Consider the following 15,268-nt stretch of genomic DNA (forward strand, 5'->3'; position numbering starts at 1 on the left):
AGCTCCACACAGAGATGCCCAAAGGTGGAGGAATTGAACTCTTGTCTCCTAGCTGTGAGGCCTGCATGCTAACCACTCGTCCAATGACCAAAATACAGTAAAATGCTACATTCAAGGGCGTACAAATGCTGTGTAATTGAGAGTTCTGAGCAGTAAAAGAAGCCTCATTGTGCCTGTTTTGTATCTTGAAGGTGTGATCATCCTCAATTAACACTCCCTCATTCTCATTTCTCACTTTTTTTTTTTTAACCGTCCCCACATTGTTCCTCCTCGCAGCTGAAAACGTGCACGCGCAAAAGCCACATGTGCACAGCTCATTAACTCCATGCCTGTCTTTTTTTCCTTCGCCGATGGAGGACTCTTTGCTCCAGAGACCAGGCGCCGACCGTACTGAAACTCTCATTAATATTTTCTGGTTATCAGCGCTTCAAGTGTTAAAGCAAAAGAACAATGGCTTGTCTTGGCATGACGCTGGACAAAGCTGGAATCTATTTCCTGTTACGGGGAGGACGTGAGGTCATGTGATGAGGTGCTAAGTGGTTGGAGGTCCCATAGGCCATACTGTGTGTTTCTCATACAGCTGTGACATAACAGCCATTATTTCATTGATGTGTGCACAGCTGAGTCATAATCAGAACTTGTGAAAGGCATGCCCTTATCATCCCAGTTGTATATGGTACGTTTGTCGTAAATAGGAACTGTTATTGTTCCGTGACATAACAGCCATGATTTCATTGCTGTACGAACAGCTGAGTCATAATCAGAACTTGTGAAAGGCATGCCCTTATCATCCCGGTTGTATATGGTACGTTTGTCGTAAATAGGAACTGTTATTGTTCCGTGACATAACAGCCATGATTTCATTGCTGTACGAACAGCTGAGTCATACTCGTAACTTGTGAAAGGCATGCCCTTGTCATCCCGGCTGTATACGGTACGTTTGTCGGAAATAGGAACTGTTATTGTTCCGTGACATATCAGCCATGATTTCATTGCTGTGCACACAGCTGAGTCATACTCGTAACTTGTGAAAGGCATGCCCTTATCATCCCGGCTGTATACGGTACGTTTGTTGGAAATAGGAACTGTTATTGTTCCGTGACATATCAGCCATGATTTCATTGCTGTGCACACAGCTGAGTCATACTCGGAACTTGTGAAAGGCATGCCCTTATCATCCCAGCTGTATACGGCACGTTTGTCGTAAATAGGAACTGTTATTGTTCTGTGATATAACAGCCTTGATTTCATTGCCGTGAGCACAGCTGATTCATACTCGGAACTTGTGAAAGGCATGCCCTTATTATCCCAGCTGTATACGGTACGTTTGTCGTAAATAGGAACTGTTATTGTTCCGTGACATAACAGCCATGATTTCATTGCCGTGAGCACAGCTGAGTCATACTCGGAACTTGTGAAAGGCATGCCCTTATCATCCCAGCTGTATACGGTACGTTTGTCGTAAATAGGAACTGTTATTGTTCCGTGACATAACAGCCATGATTTCATTGCCGTGAGCACAGCTGAGTCATACTCGGAACTTGTGAAAGGCATGCCCTTATCATCCCAGCTGTATACGGCACGTTTGTCGTAAATAGGAACTGTTATTGTTCTGTGATATAACAGCCTTGATTTCATTGCTGTGAGCACAGCTGATTCATACTCGGAACTTGTGAAAGGCATGCCCTTATCATCCCAGCTGTATACGGCACGTTTGTCGTAAATAGGAACTGTTATTGTTCTGTGATATAACAGCCTTGATTTCATTGCTGTGAGCACAGCTGATTCATACTCGGAACTTGTGAAAGGCATGCCCTTATCATCCCAGCTGTATACGGTACGTTTGTTGTAAATAGGAACTGTTATTGTTCCGTGACATAACATGTGTTTATTGTGGATTTGTCTATATGTGCCCTGTGATTGGCTGGCCACCAGTCCAGGGTGTACCCCGCCTCTCCCCTGAAGACATCTGGGATAGACTCCAGCATACCCATGACCCTCATGAGGATAAGCGGTAGAAAATGAATGAATGAATGAATGTGCACTTGGGGGGGGGGGCAAAACAGGAATAATTCTATTTCAACATTTTCCATACAAAGTACAACAATGAGCCTCGCACACAATAAAACTAAAATAAAGTAAAATTATTCAAACAAAAAATTGTCCATAGGTATGAATGTGAGTGTGAATGGTTGTTTGTCTATATGTGCCCTGTGATTGGCTGGCCACCAGTCCATGGTGTACCCCGCCTCTCACTTGAAGACAGCTGGGATAGGCTCCAGCTTACCAGTGACCCTAATAAGGACAATAGAAAATATATGAATTGATGCTATTTTTCCTGAATATTACTAGCATAGCATAAGGAAAAGAAGGCAGCCATCCAATGCAGTTGAGCTCCACTGTCATATGCAAAAGGTCTCTCTCTAGCTCTCGCTCCCTCCCTTTTTTTTTCTCCATCTCTCTCTCCCTCAGTCATCTTCTCCCGCGCTGCTGCCGCCGCCGCCGCTTCTGCTGCTGCTGCCGAGCCTGCAACGTTACGGCGGACGAGAAAACGGAGAATAATCTCTTTTGCTTCAGTCCAACGCACGCACAATTTTGAGGTGGATGCAAGTCAAAGGTACCGTGCGGCTAAAATCTACTCCTTTTTTTTAAATGTGGAATAAAATGTTGAAAGCCTTGTTGTGGGATCATGATCCTGCACTTGAGAGTGTCGCTCCCTTTTGGCTTGAGCTGTCTCCATGTTCCTGCAGTATTTGGATGTTTTGCCACCCCTTACAGATGGGGGGGGGGTTAGTGTTAAGTGTTGGATGAGTGGTCCAGTGACTTAACCCATGTGGGATTCTTCCTCGCTGTGGGTTCCGCTACACTTGCTGTTGATTGGAGCATGTGTGGATTTATAATGCGGGGTTAAAATGGGCATTGATTTAAAGTGAGGAACGTGAAGGAGTCTGACAAGGGGAGGCGGGGGGGGGGGGGGGGGGGGGGGGGGTCTGCAGGGAAAGAAAGATTGGACGGGCTGCGCCATGGCCAGATGTGCAAGAGGGATTTAGAGTCGTGGGAGGAATCACGCAGGGGATAAAACTGCCAGTGTGTGCATGTGTGTGTGTGTGTGTGTGTGAATGGCCCAGGTCTACAGTACTGTTTTTTTTTACACACACACACACACACACACACACACACACACACACACACACACACACACTTCACCTGCAATATGGGCTTGGGTGTCAGCTGCTTTTGAGCACTCCCATGTGCGTGCACGATGGTGTGCATGTGAGTGATTGTGAAAGCGAAAGAGATTGAGATTCCCCGCCACTGGCAGCAACAGTGTCCGAACACAGAGCGCACAGATTCCGCCCACACAGCTTTGTTAGTTTTTTTTTTTTTTGGGGGGGGGGGGGGGGGGGGGGGGGCTGGAAGGCAGGTTGGACCGCAGTAAAAAAAAAAAAAAAAAAAAAAAAAAAGCTGAGGAATTATTTGCCTTCAGATTCTTTTTTTGATTTGTACCACAGTGACACATACGTGATGGATGTACTGTGTGGATGGAACGCAGTGGGGAAACTTCAGCACCTTGGATAGCGCACAGTGCTGAGCCAGCATGTTGGCAGGATGTACACACCCACACACCCACATTACCCACACTACCACACTACCACCGCCTCATGTTGGGGCCGTTGCATGCTTGAATATGCTCATGCATGCTTGATCAGATTAGATCTTCTGATCACATTAGTCATTTGTGGGGGGGTAGGGGGGGGGCACAATAGAGTGGCGTGTGTTTGCTGCAGTTGGGTACACCGAATGAGATGCAACACAAGAGCAAAATTTAAATTTAAATTAAATTTAAATTTAAAAATTTATTAATTGTTTATTTAAAAATATTTAATATTTATTATTGAAATATATATTTATTTTTAATTAATATATAAATTATTTTTATTTTAATATTTAAAAATGAATAAATAAAATGTGTAAAGATATTAACATTATGTAAAATAAGTACATTGATTTATTTAAATAAATTAATTAACAATAATCAATTAATTAATTTTATTTGTACAAAAATTTTAAACTCCAAAGTAATTATTTGTTGTTTTTAGATTAAAAAAAACAATAATAAAAATGTATTAATTGTTTATTTAAGGAAATATATCTTTATTTTTAATTAATATATACATTATTTTTATTTTAATATTTTAAAATGAACACATAAATATATAAAAATATTAACATTATGTAAAATAAATACATGGATTTATTTTTAATTAATTAATTAATAATAATAAAACAAAATTATTTTATTTGTAAAATCTAAACTTTAAAGTAATTATTAGTTGTTCTAAGATTTTAAAATCAATCAATAAAATCTATTTATAACATTTATTTAAAAATATTTAAAATGTTCATTTAAGATAAAAAAATATGAATTGTTTATTTAAGGAAATATATTTTTATTTTTAATTAATGTATACATTATTTTTCTTTTAATATTTTAAAATGAATAATAAAATATATACACATATTAACATGATGTAAAATAAATATATCGGTTAATTTAAATTAATTAATTAATCAATAATAATGAAACAAAATTATTTTATTTGTTTTAAGATTTTAAAATCAATCAATAAAATCTATTTATTAAATTTATTTAAAAATATTTAAAATGTAAAATAAATAAATACAATATATATGTATCTATTTAAATGTAATTGTAATATTTTATATTATTATAAAATATATTTGAAGACTGGGTTTTGAGGTTTTAAATCATTTTATAAACAAAAACGTGGAAAGTTCTTGAAAAGTGGAAAGGGGATTATTATTTGGCTGCCTCACTTTTTCCAAGATCCGTGTCCTGCATAAGTCCAAGTCGCCCTGTCAGTATTCCGCCTTCAGTGGTAGTAGCAGCCGGCATGACACCTGTAAGCGTGGAAGAGAATGCCTGGATAAAAGGACCGTGGTGTGAAGTTTCACACCCAACCCTCACGTCTCCTGCCCTGTTGTGCTGAAAACGATTGTCGCTCTCCTGACTGTTTCCGTCATGCTTCTGATGAGGTTGTTGTTTTCAATCTGGGAAAGAATCTTGATTTGTGGAGGCGTCTTATTTCATCAATTAGCACTGGATATCGAGGCTCAGTTTCAGACTATCCCAGCTGTCTTTGGGGGCGAGAGGCGGGGTACACCCTGGACTGGTGGCCAGCCAATCACAGGGCACATATAGACAAACAACCATTCACACTCACATTCATACCTATGGACAATTTGGAGTCGCTAATTAACCTAGCATGCATGTTGTTGGAATAATTTTACTTTATTTTAGTTTTATTGTGTGCAAGATTCATTGTTGTACGCCCCCCACCCCCACCCCCAAGTGCATATTCATTCATTCCTTCATTTTGTACCGCTTATCCTCATGAGAGACAGGGGGGTGCTGAAGCCTATCCCACATATAGACAAACAACCATTCACACTCACATTCATACCTATGGACAAAAAGTTTGAATGTGATAAAAACACATTTTCAGCAAATACGGAAAATTTGTATTATTACCACAAGTAAAAAAAAAAAGACAGAGAAAAAAATGCTAATATTGCAAAAAAAAGTAAAGAAAAATTGGTAATTTTATGAGGAAAAAAATCTGAATATTCCAAAGATAATTTACATTGACACAACTAAAAACAAGACAAAAAGCAACTTTATTCCTGCAATTTTTTTTTCTAAAAATAAAATAATAATTTTTTAAAAATCTCAAAATTTTAGCACTTTTTCACCTGATTTCACAATTTTTGTCCTGTCACAGGGCACATATAGACAAACAACCATTCACACTCACATTCATACCTATGGACAAAAAGTTTGAATGTGATAAAAACACATTTTCAGCAAATACGGAAAATTTGTATTATTACCACAAGTAAAAAAAAAGAGAGAGAGAGAAAAAAAAATGCAAATATTGCAAAAAAAGTAAAGAAAATTTGGTAATTTTATCTCAATATTCCAAGGATAATTTAATTTAAGACAAAAAGCAACTTCATTCCTGCAATTTTTTTTCTAAAAATAAAATTAAAATTTTAAATTTTAAAAAATCTCGAAAATTTAGCACTTTTTCACCTGATTTCACAATTTTTGTCCTGGCACAGGGAACATATAGACAAAACATTCACACTCACATTCATACCTATGGACAAAAGGTTTGAATGTGATAAAAACACATTTTCAGCAAATACAGAACATTTGTATTATTACCACAAGTAAAAAAAAAGAGAGAGAAAAAAATGCTAATATTGCAAAAAAAGTAAAGAAAAATTGGTAATTTTATGAGGGAAAAAAATCTGAATATTCCAAGGATAATTTACATTGACACAACTAATAACAAGACAAAAAGCAACTTTTTTTTTCTAAAAATAAAATAATAATTTTAAAAAATCTCAAAAATTTTGCACTTTGTCACCTGATTTCACAATTTTTGTTCAAACAACCATTCACACTCACATTCATTCCTATGGACAATTTGGAGTTGCTAATTAACCTAGCATGTTTTTGGAATGTGGGAGGAAACCGGAGTACCCGGAGAAATCCCAAATATGACCGACGGTGGAATTGAACTCGGGTTTCCGAGCTGTGAGGCCTGCGTACAAACCACTCGTCCACCGTGCACTACTTTATTTAGAGGTGAAAACAACATGAAATAGAAACGGTGTTCAACATGAGGTTCGCCCTGATCGATAGTCCATCATTTGTACCCGAGTCTCATCTTCTTCTACAGTGTAGTAAATTAGCTTCTGCTCCAGTCGATAGTCAAATCCCCTCCTAAGACCCTCGTATCACAGGCCGCCATCCATCACTGGCCACACCCACTTCAATGAAGGCGCTACAGTGGGAATGCTAACCATGCCCCGCCTCCCCACATCATTTCTCTCTTCATTTCCGCAAGACCCCCCCGCCCTCCTCCTCATCCCCGCATTCATTTGTCCCATTCTGTTTATCTCCAGCTAGACCTTTCCTCCTGATGTCGATGCTTCCCGATGTTGCTCTCCGAGGAATGATGAGCAGTCTCCGATCAATTGCAATCACAGATCAGTGGTGTAGTGGTGTAGTGGTGGTGGGGAATGGGGTCGGTGGGTGGGGGGGGGGGGGGTTAATCAGTAAAAAGAGGCAGGCCGGGGAGACCTGAATAATGACCACCTACCTTGCAAACCCGCTGCCTTGTTTCTCTGTAATCTTCAGTTCATCAGAAGGGTATTGAACTATGTTAGCCATAATTCAGGGAATCCATTGCGGTGTCTGTCGGGGGTGCTCCCGAGAGGTGATGGATGCTGTGCCGTGGAAAGAAAAAAAAAAAAAAAACACGGGGTAGGAGCAGAATCTATGACAAAGTGAAGCAGAAAAAGGAAACAAGTATCTCAAACCAGATTGCTTGTTAGTTTGCAAGATTTAGCAAAAACTACCAATAAAGTTATTTGAAAAAAAAATTACATATAGTCCAGAAAGTTATGAAAGGTGATAAGATGAATGGTATTTAATTGCAAATACCCTCTTTGCCATTAAATGGACAAAATCCCCCTCAAAAAAAGATTTCCACTGCATTTCAGCCCTACCACAAAAGGCCCAGCTGATATATAGTGAGGATTCTTTGTATAAAATAGGTGAGAGTGTCCCGCCCAAAGACAGCTGGGATAGGCTCCAGCACCCCTGCAACCCTTGTGAGGATAAGCGATAAAAAAATGAATGAATGAATATTAATAGACAAACCGTCGCTAATTAACCTAGCATGTTTTTTTTTGGAATGTGGGAGGAAACCGGAGTACCCGAAAAAAACCCACGCATGCACGGGGAGAACATGCAAACTCCACACAGACATGGCCGAGGGTGGAATTGAATGCGGGTGTCCGAGCTGTGAGGCCTGTGTGCTAACCACTTGACCACGGTGCAGCCGTTCGTTGTAACAGTTTTTCATAAAAATATTAATTGACAAATTGTTGCTGTTTCATGGCGGAATATGGCCTATTATTAGTAAAAAAAAAGTATGTCTGAATACTAAAATACAAATATAAAGCATTCAGAAGATGCATTCAAAGACACAATGATATGTAGTATTCTACACCGGTCACTAAGTATCAGTAATATTACATTATTCATTCATTCATTCATTTTCTACCGCTTTTCCTCACAAGGGTCGCAGGAGTGCTGGAGCCTATCCCAGCTGTCTTGGGGCGAGAGGCAGGGTACACCCTGGACTGGTGGCCAGCCAATCACAGGGCACATATAGACAAACAACCATTCACACTCACATTCATACCTATGGACAATTTGGAGTCGCTAATTAACCTAGCATGTTTTTGGAATGTGGGAGGAAACCGGAGTACCCGGAGAAAACCCACGCATGCACGGGGAGAACATGCAAACTCCACACAGAGATGGCCGAGGGTGGAATTGAACTCTGGTCTCCTAGCTGTGAGGTCTGCTTGCTAACCACTAGACTGCCATGCCGCCCAATATTACATTAACGGGACAATTTTCTCTTATTATTTCTACTACAATTGAGTAATAAGAGTATAAAGGTGACTATAGGGGTGTTATTTCATGTCTAGAGGGCTCTAATAATGTAAAAATGTGTATTTAGAAGCTTGTAAACATGTTTTCTATACTCCAACTAGAAACATATTCCATTTATAAATATTGGCCACCCCCCCCCCCCCCCTCTCAGGTGGGGGGGGGGGTCATGATTCAGCAAAATGTCACCACATTTGCACGGGGAACTACCGTGTTTGTCGTATATCATGTTGGACAGAAAGACAGGCTCTGAATATGATCCTTTTGTCTCCTATTGGCAAGTACTGGGGCTTCCCGATCCCCCCCCGCCCCCCCCCCCCACACATATGTCTGTGTCCATCTCTTCCAGCAGCTGGTGCACATGAAGCAAATTGACCATTCATTTAGTCCCAGCTTTCAAAATGGATTTGGCCGGCATCTGTTGGAAAAACTTGGACTATTATTACTAGAAATGAACGATATCATGACATTAGTACTATCAGGAAAATGGAAGGGGGGGGGGGGGGGGGGGGTACCAGAGACTGGAATGAGAAGCTCTCCACAAGCTGCCTCTCCATATTGAGAGGAGCCAGATGATTTGGCTCGGGCATCTGGGCAGGATGCCTCCCGGACATGCCTCCATTGAGGTGTTCGGAATGTCCAATTGGCAGGAGGCCGCTAGGAAAACCCGGGAAACGTTGGTGAGACTACGGTCTGGGAATTCCTCGGGAGTCACCACGGGAGAATCAAATCAAATCAAATCAAAAGCTAAAAGTTAAAAGCTGAAGACTAAGAGCATAAAATAGGACTAAAGAGATAAAAACATAACACTAGAGTTAAAAGCTGAAGACTAAGAGCATAAAATAGGACTAAAAAGATAAAAACAAAACACTGGAGTTAAAAGCTGAAGACTAACAGCAAAAAATAGGACTAAAAAGATAAAAACATAACACTAGAGTTAAAAGCTGAAGACTAAGAGCAAAAAACAGGACTAAAAAGATAAAAACAAAACACTGGAGTTAAAAGCTGAAGACTAAAAGCAAAAAATAGGACTAAAAAGATAAAAACATAACACTAGAGTTAAAAACTGAAGACTAAGAGCATAAAATAGGACTACAAAGATAAAAACATAACACTGGAGTTAAAAGCTGAAGACTAAGAGCAAAAAACAGGAGTAAAAAGATCAAAACAAAACACTGGAGTTAAAAGCTGAAGAATAAGAGCATAAAATTGGATTAAAGAGATAAAAACAAAACAATGAAGTTAAAAGCTGAAGACTAAGAGCATAAAATAGGACTACAAAGATAAAAACATAACACTGGAGTTAAAAGCTGAAGACTAAGAGCAAAAAACAGGAGTAAAAAGATCAAAACAAAACACTGGAGTTAAAAGCTGAAGAATAAGAGCATAAAATTGGATTAAAGAGATAAAAACAAAACAATGAAGTTAAAAGCTGAAGACTAAGAGCATAAAATAGGACTAAAAAGATAAAAACATAACACTAGAGTTAAAAACTGAAGACTAAGAGCATAAAATAGGACTAAAAAGATAAAAACAAAACACTGGAGTTAAAAGCTGAAGACTAAAAGCAAAAAATAGGACTAAAAAGATAAAAATAAAACACTAGAGTTAAAAGCTGAAGACTAAGAGCAAAAAACAGGACTAAAAAGATAAAAACAAAACACTGAAGTTAAAAGCTGAAGACTAAGAGCAAAAAACAGGACTAAAAAGATAGAAACAAAACACTGGAGTTAAAAGCTGAAGAATAAGAGCATAAAATTGGATTAAAGAGATAAAAACAAAACAATGAAGTTAAAAGCTGAAGACTAAGAGCATAAAATAGGACTAAAAAGATAAAAACATAACACTAGAGTTAAAAACTGAAGACTAAGAGCATAAAACAGGACTAAAAAGATAAAAACAAAACACTGGAGTTAAAAGCTGAAGACTAAAAGCAAAAAATAGGACAAAAAAGATAAAAACATAACACTGGAGTTAAAAGCTGAAGACTAAGAGCATAAAATAGGACTAAAAAGATAAAAACATAAGTATGTAAGTAAACATAATTTAAAAACCAGTAAGAGAATCTTAAAATGGAAGGAAGGAAGTCTAGGCTTTGGATAATCTGAACCACTGTGGCAGCAACTGGCATTCAAGGGGATCCCATCAGGTAAATGTACTGCGTTGTTTACTTCTCCCATTCACATATAAATATGCAGTACTGTGCCAAAGTACATGACTCATTCGTACAACGGTGATGCAGCAACAGGAGAGCATCTCGCTCAGGAATATTAACCCTTAGATGCACGAGTGACTGGACCCTACACTCTTCCATAAGTGGGTCAAAAATGACCCATACTAGAATCAATGCCTTTTTATAACAATTTTGCCATTTTGGTTAGGAATAATCACTTGTATGATATTTAGTATTACATTTAGGAATATGAAATTAGAAAATTTTTTCATTACGAAGATATTTCAAGAAAACAACCTGACCGGGTCATTTTTGACCCACTTATGGAAGGTTGGGGTAGTAAAACAAAAACTAAAATTTCTTAAAATGTATAAAAGGTAAGTTAAAAATGTGAATGGCATGATATCAAAAACATGTTTTTTGAGGAATACCTAAAATATTAATTCATTCATTCATTCATTTTCTACCGCTTTTCCTCACGAGGGTCGCGGGGATGCTGGAGCCTATCCCAGCTTACCTAAAATATGAAATTATAAATTTTTTTATTACAAAGATATTTCAAGAAAACAACCTGACCGGGTCATTTTTGACCCACTTATGGAAGGTTGGGGTAGTAACACAAAAACAAAAATTTCTTAAAATGTATAAAAGGTAAGTTAAAATATGAATGGCATGATATCAAAAACATGTTTTTTGAGGAATACCTAAAATATGAAATGATAAATTTTTTTCATTACATAGATATTTCAAGAAAACAACCTGACCGGGTCATTTTTGACCCACTTATGGAAGGTTGGGGTAGTAACAAATAACTAAAATTTCTTAAAATGTATAAAAGATAAGTTAAAAATGTGGATGGCATGATATCAAAAACATGTTTTTTGAGGAATACCTAAAATATGAAATTATACAATTTTTCATTACGAAGATATTTCAAGAAAACAACCTGACTGGGTCATTTTTTACCCACTTATGGAAGGTTGGGGTAGTAACACAAAAACTAAAATTTCTTAAAATGTATAAAATGTAAGTTTAAAATGTGAATGGCATGATATCAAAAACATGTTTTTTGAGGAATACCTGGAATATGACAACAACCTGACCGGGTCATTTTTGACCCACTTATGCATCTAAGGGTTAACGCCGGACCAAAGGAGAACTGGGGATTGAACTTGCAGTCTTCCAAAAGCGAGCCCTTTTATCTATTCATTGGTCGCAGTCTCGGATTTGAAAGTCTCCAGTTATCACGGCAAATAGGCTCGTTGACAAAAAGAGACTTTTCAACGGGTTGATGGGTTTTCGCTCATCTCCGCGCTTAAAGCCCTTGAGCAAAGCCAATAAAACAGCAGGCCGTCTTTCCGTCTTCTCATGACAAGTTATTGCCGTCCGCTTCTCTCAAACCTCATCAGCGTATCACCGTCGACCACGACTCTCCTTCTCCGTCTTGGCCCGAGGGAGGGCCCTCCTCCCACGGGCTCCTTGCAGCGAGGGAGGGACTCGTGTTGTGAAACATGGCGGTGGTATTGATCGCACTGCAACAGCTGGTAGGCTGAAAGTGAGCAACGGCGAGGGTGAGGTGTGGAGGAGTGAGAAAGTGTGAACGCTTCCCGAGGGTTATCCTTCTCTGCGTCTTTGCATAATCCCTCCTGATGGATACGGGAATCGATACACAGGGTGTAACTGGCGACCCTGTTGAATGTGGGAGCAGAAACAACTACAAACATGGAGGAACGTGAAATCCACAAATCCACCAGGGATGCAGGAATTTTGACAATTTGTTAGAATTTTGAAAAAAAAAATGTAAATAATGCAAATAATACATTTTTAAAATTAATTATTTGTTTTTACTGATAACTGAAATTGAATAAAATTTAAAGCATTTTAAATTGAATTAAATTGAATTAAATAAAATTAAAAGTAATACAAAATAATGTGTTGACGAAGTGGAATTAAAGTATTAAAGTATTAAGAATGAAAAAAAAATTAAATAATGCAAATAATACATTTAAAAAAAATATTATTTGTTCTTACTGATAACTTAAATCGAATAAAAAATAATAAAAAATAATATGTTTTGAAGTGGAATTAAACAGTAGAATAAACAGTATTCTTCATTTATAAATAAAATATTTTTGCAGTCAGAGCATAAACAGTATTAGAGCCCTCCGGAAATAAAATAACACCCCTATAGTCGCCTTGACACTTGCATTACCCAATATGGTAGACATAATAAGACCCAATATATAGAGGAACATGAAATCCACCAGGGATAAAGGATGAAAAAAAAATTAAATAATGCAAATAATACATTTTAAAAATTAATGATTTGGTTTTACTGATAACTTAAATTGAAGGTATTTTATATTGAATTAAATCGAATTAAAACTAATAAAAAATAATGTGTTTATGAAGTGGAATTAAACAGTAGAATAGACAGGATTCCTCATTTATAAATAAAATATTTTTGCAGTTAAACCATAAAAACCTGTTTTTTTTAAACATTATTAGAGCCCTCTAGAAATGAAATAACACCCCTATAGTCGCCTTTACACTTGCATTACCCAATATAATAAATATAATAAGACCCAATATTGACTCACATGTTTGCATTGAGCGAGTTATTTGTTCTTTTCCTGTATTTTCTCGTCAATGTAACATTACTGACACCTAGTGGCCAGTCTAAAAAACTTTGAATGCATCTTCTGAAGGCCTTATATTTATATGTTAGTTTATCCATTCCTATGCTTGAAAATGCTTAATTTTGGTAAAAGAATATGTACAATTGGAAGCGCTAAATGCCAAGGGATTAAAAAAAATGGATTATTATTGGTTTCTGTGCATCAATAATCATGAGAATAAGACAAGCACAACCTTTGGTTACAATATAAGTCTAAAAATGAAGTCAATGAGCCGATGCCTCAGGTATTTGCGTGGCCTTTATGCGGCCACCTGACTAATCTCAATGTGCTGTAGTAGCACTAATGACCCGCTAAATCTGCTCTTTAATTCAATTGACCCGGGGCGTTCTTTGTGAATTAATTAGGTCACCAAAGCCCAACGTGTCTCGGCCTCTGACTGTCAAGGTCAGGCCTCTTTAACAGCTCCAATCACGCTGCCTAACAAACCATTTTTTTTTAAACTAGGAAGGTACTCAGTCTAGTGTATGTTTACACTAAAATGTAAAAAAAGGTGACAGTGAGGCTAATTTGGGTTTGTTTTCACGAGGGTTATGGGTATGCTGGAGCCTATCCCAGCTGTCTTCGGGGCAAGAGGCGGGGTACACCCTGGACTGGTGGCCAGCCAATCACAGGGCACATATAGACAAACAACCATTCACACTCACATTCATATCTATGGACAATTTGGAGTCACCAATTAACCTAGCATGCATGTTGTTGGAATAATTTTACTTTATTTTAGTTTTATTGTGTGCGAGATTCATTGTTATTGTATGCCCCCCCCCCAAGTGCACATTCATTCATTTTCTACCGCTTATCCTCACGAGGGTCATGGAGCCTATCCCAGCTGTCTCCAGGCGAGAGGCGGGGTACACCCTGGACTGGTGGCCAGCCAATCACAGGGCACATATAGACAAACAACCATTCACACTCACATTCATACCTATGGACAATTTGGAGTCACCAATTAACCTAGCATGCATGTTGTTGAAATAATTTTATTTTTATTGTGTGCGAGATTCATTGTTATTGTATGCCCCCCCCCCCCCCCCCCCCCGTGCATATTCATTCATTTTCTACCACTTATCCTCACGAGGGTCGCGGAGGGTGCTGGAGCCTATCCCAGCTGTCTACAGGCGTCACACTCTGGTGGCCAGCCAATCACAGGGCACATATAGACAAACAACCATTCACACTCACATTCATACCTATGGACAATTTGGAGTCGCTAATTAACCTAGCATGTTTTTGGAATGTGGGAGGAAACCGGAGTACCCGGAGAAAACCCAAACTCCACACAGAGATTTCCGAGGGTGGAATTGAACTCGGGTCTCCGATTGCTAACCACTCCACCACCGTGAAAGTGAAACTTAAGCCTATGCCGATAGCGTATCTGTTTACTATCTTCTCCTCTCAGTACTTTTTTCCATGAGTTATCTGTGAGTGTTGTGCAACTTTAGTTGTGCTATGTGAGTGGATGTCATGTTAGCATTTCTATAGGTTGCTATTAGACTGACTCTAAAAGTTTAATCATAATAGCTAATAGGAGGTCCGTGTTCAGGATCACTGAAATGTAACATTGGAGATGGAGAATAATAAACACAAATGATATAAAAGGGCCTTGGCACATTCTAAAAATAAATACAGAATAAAAATAGGGATAAAAACATCTATTTTTTATCTATACATTTTTAAATTTTTTTTTTTTTTTGGCCCTCTAATCTTGTTCTTTTGGTCACGGCCCAAAGCTCATGATGGGAATGTGGATCAACTTGCGAACAAGACCGGGACATACTTGGGATGAGACGTTACCCCCAAGTGGAATAGTACAATCCACCCAACCACAGCCTCAGATCGTTC

The 15,268-nt window shown here is 38.2% G+C and overlaps 1 protein-coding gene across 2 annotated transcripts in view; it reads left to right on the forward strand.

The window, feature by feature from the left end:
* Nucleotides 1–2,476: 2,476 nt before the first annotated feature.
* The window catches only part of LOC131103574 (protein phosphatase 1 regulatory subunit 29), an 80,735-nt gene continuing 67,943 nt past the window's right edge, over nt 2,477–15,268 (forward strand). The window contains exon 1 of one of the 2 annotated variants that reach the window (XM_058049948.1): nt 2,477–2,617. The gene's annotated coding sequence lies outside the window, so the exon portion shown is untranslated. The remainder of the gene's footprint in view (nt 2,618–15,268) is intronic. The other variant, XM_058049953.1, reaches the window with a different exon arrangement.

The sequence above is a fragment of the Doryrhamphus excisus genome, chromosome 15, assembly GCF_030265055.1.
Source record: "Doryrhamphus excisus isolate RoL2022-K1 chromosome 15, RoL_Dexc_1.0, whole genome shotgun sequence".
NCBI classification, from domain to species: domain Eukaryota; kingdom Metazoa; phylum Chordata; class Actinopteri; order Syngnathiformes; family Syngnathidae; genus Doryrhamphus; species Doryrhamphus excisus.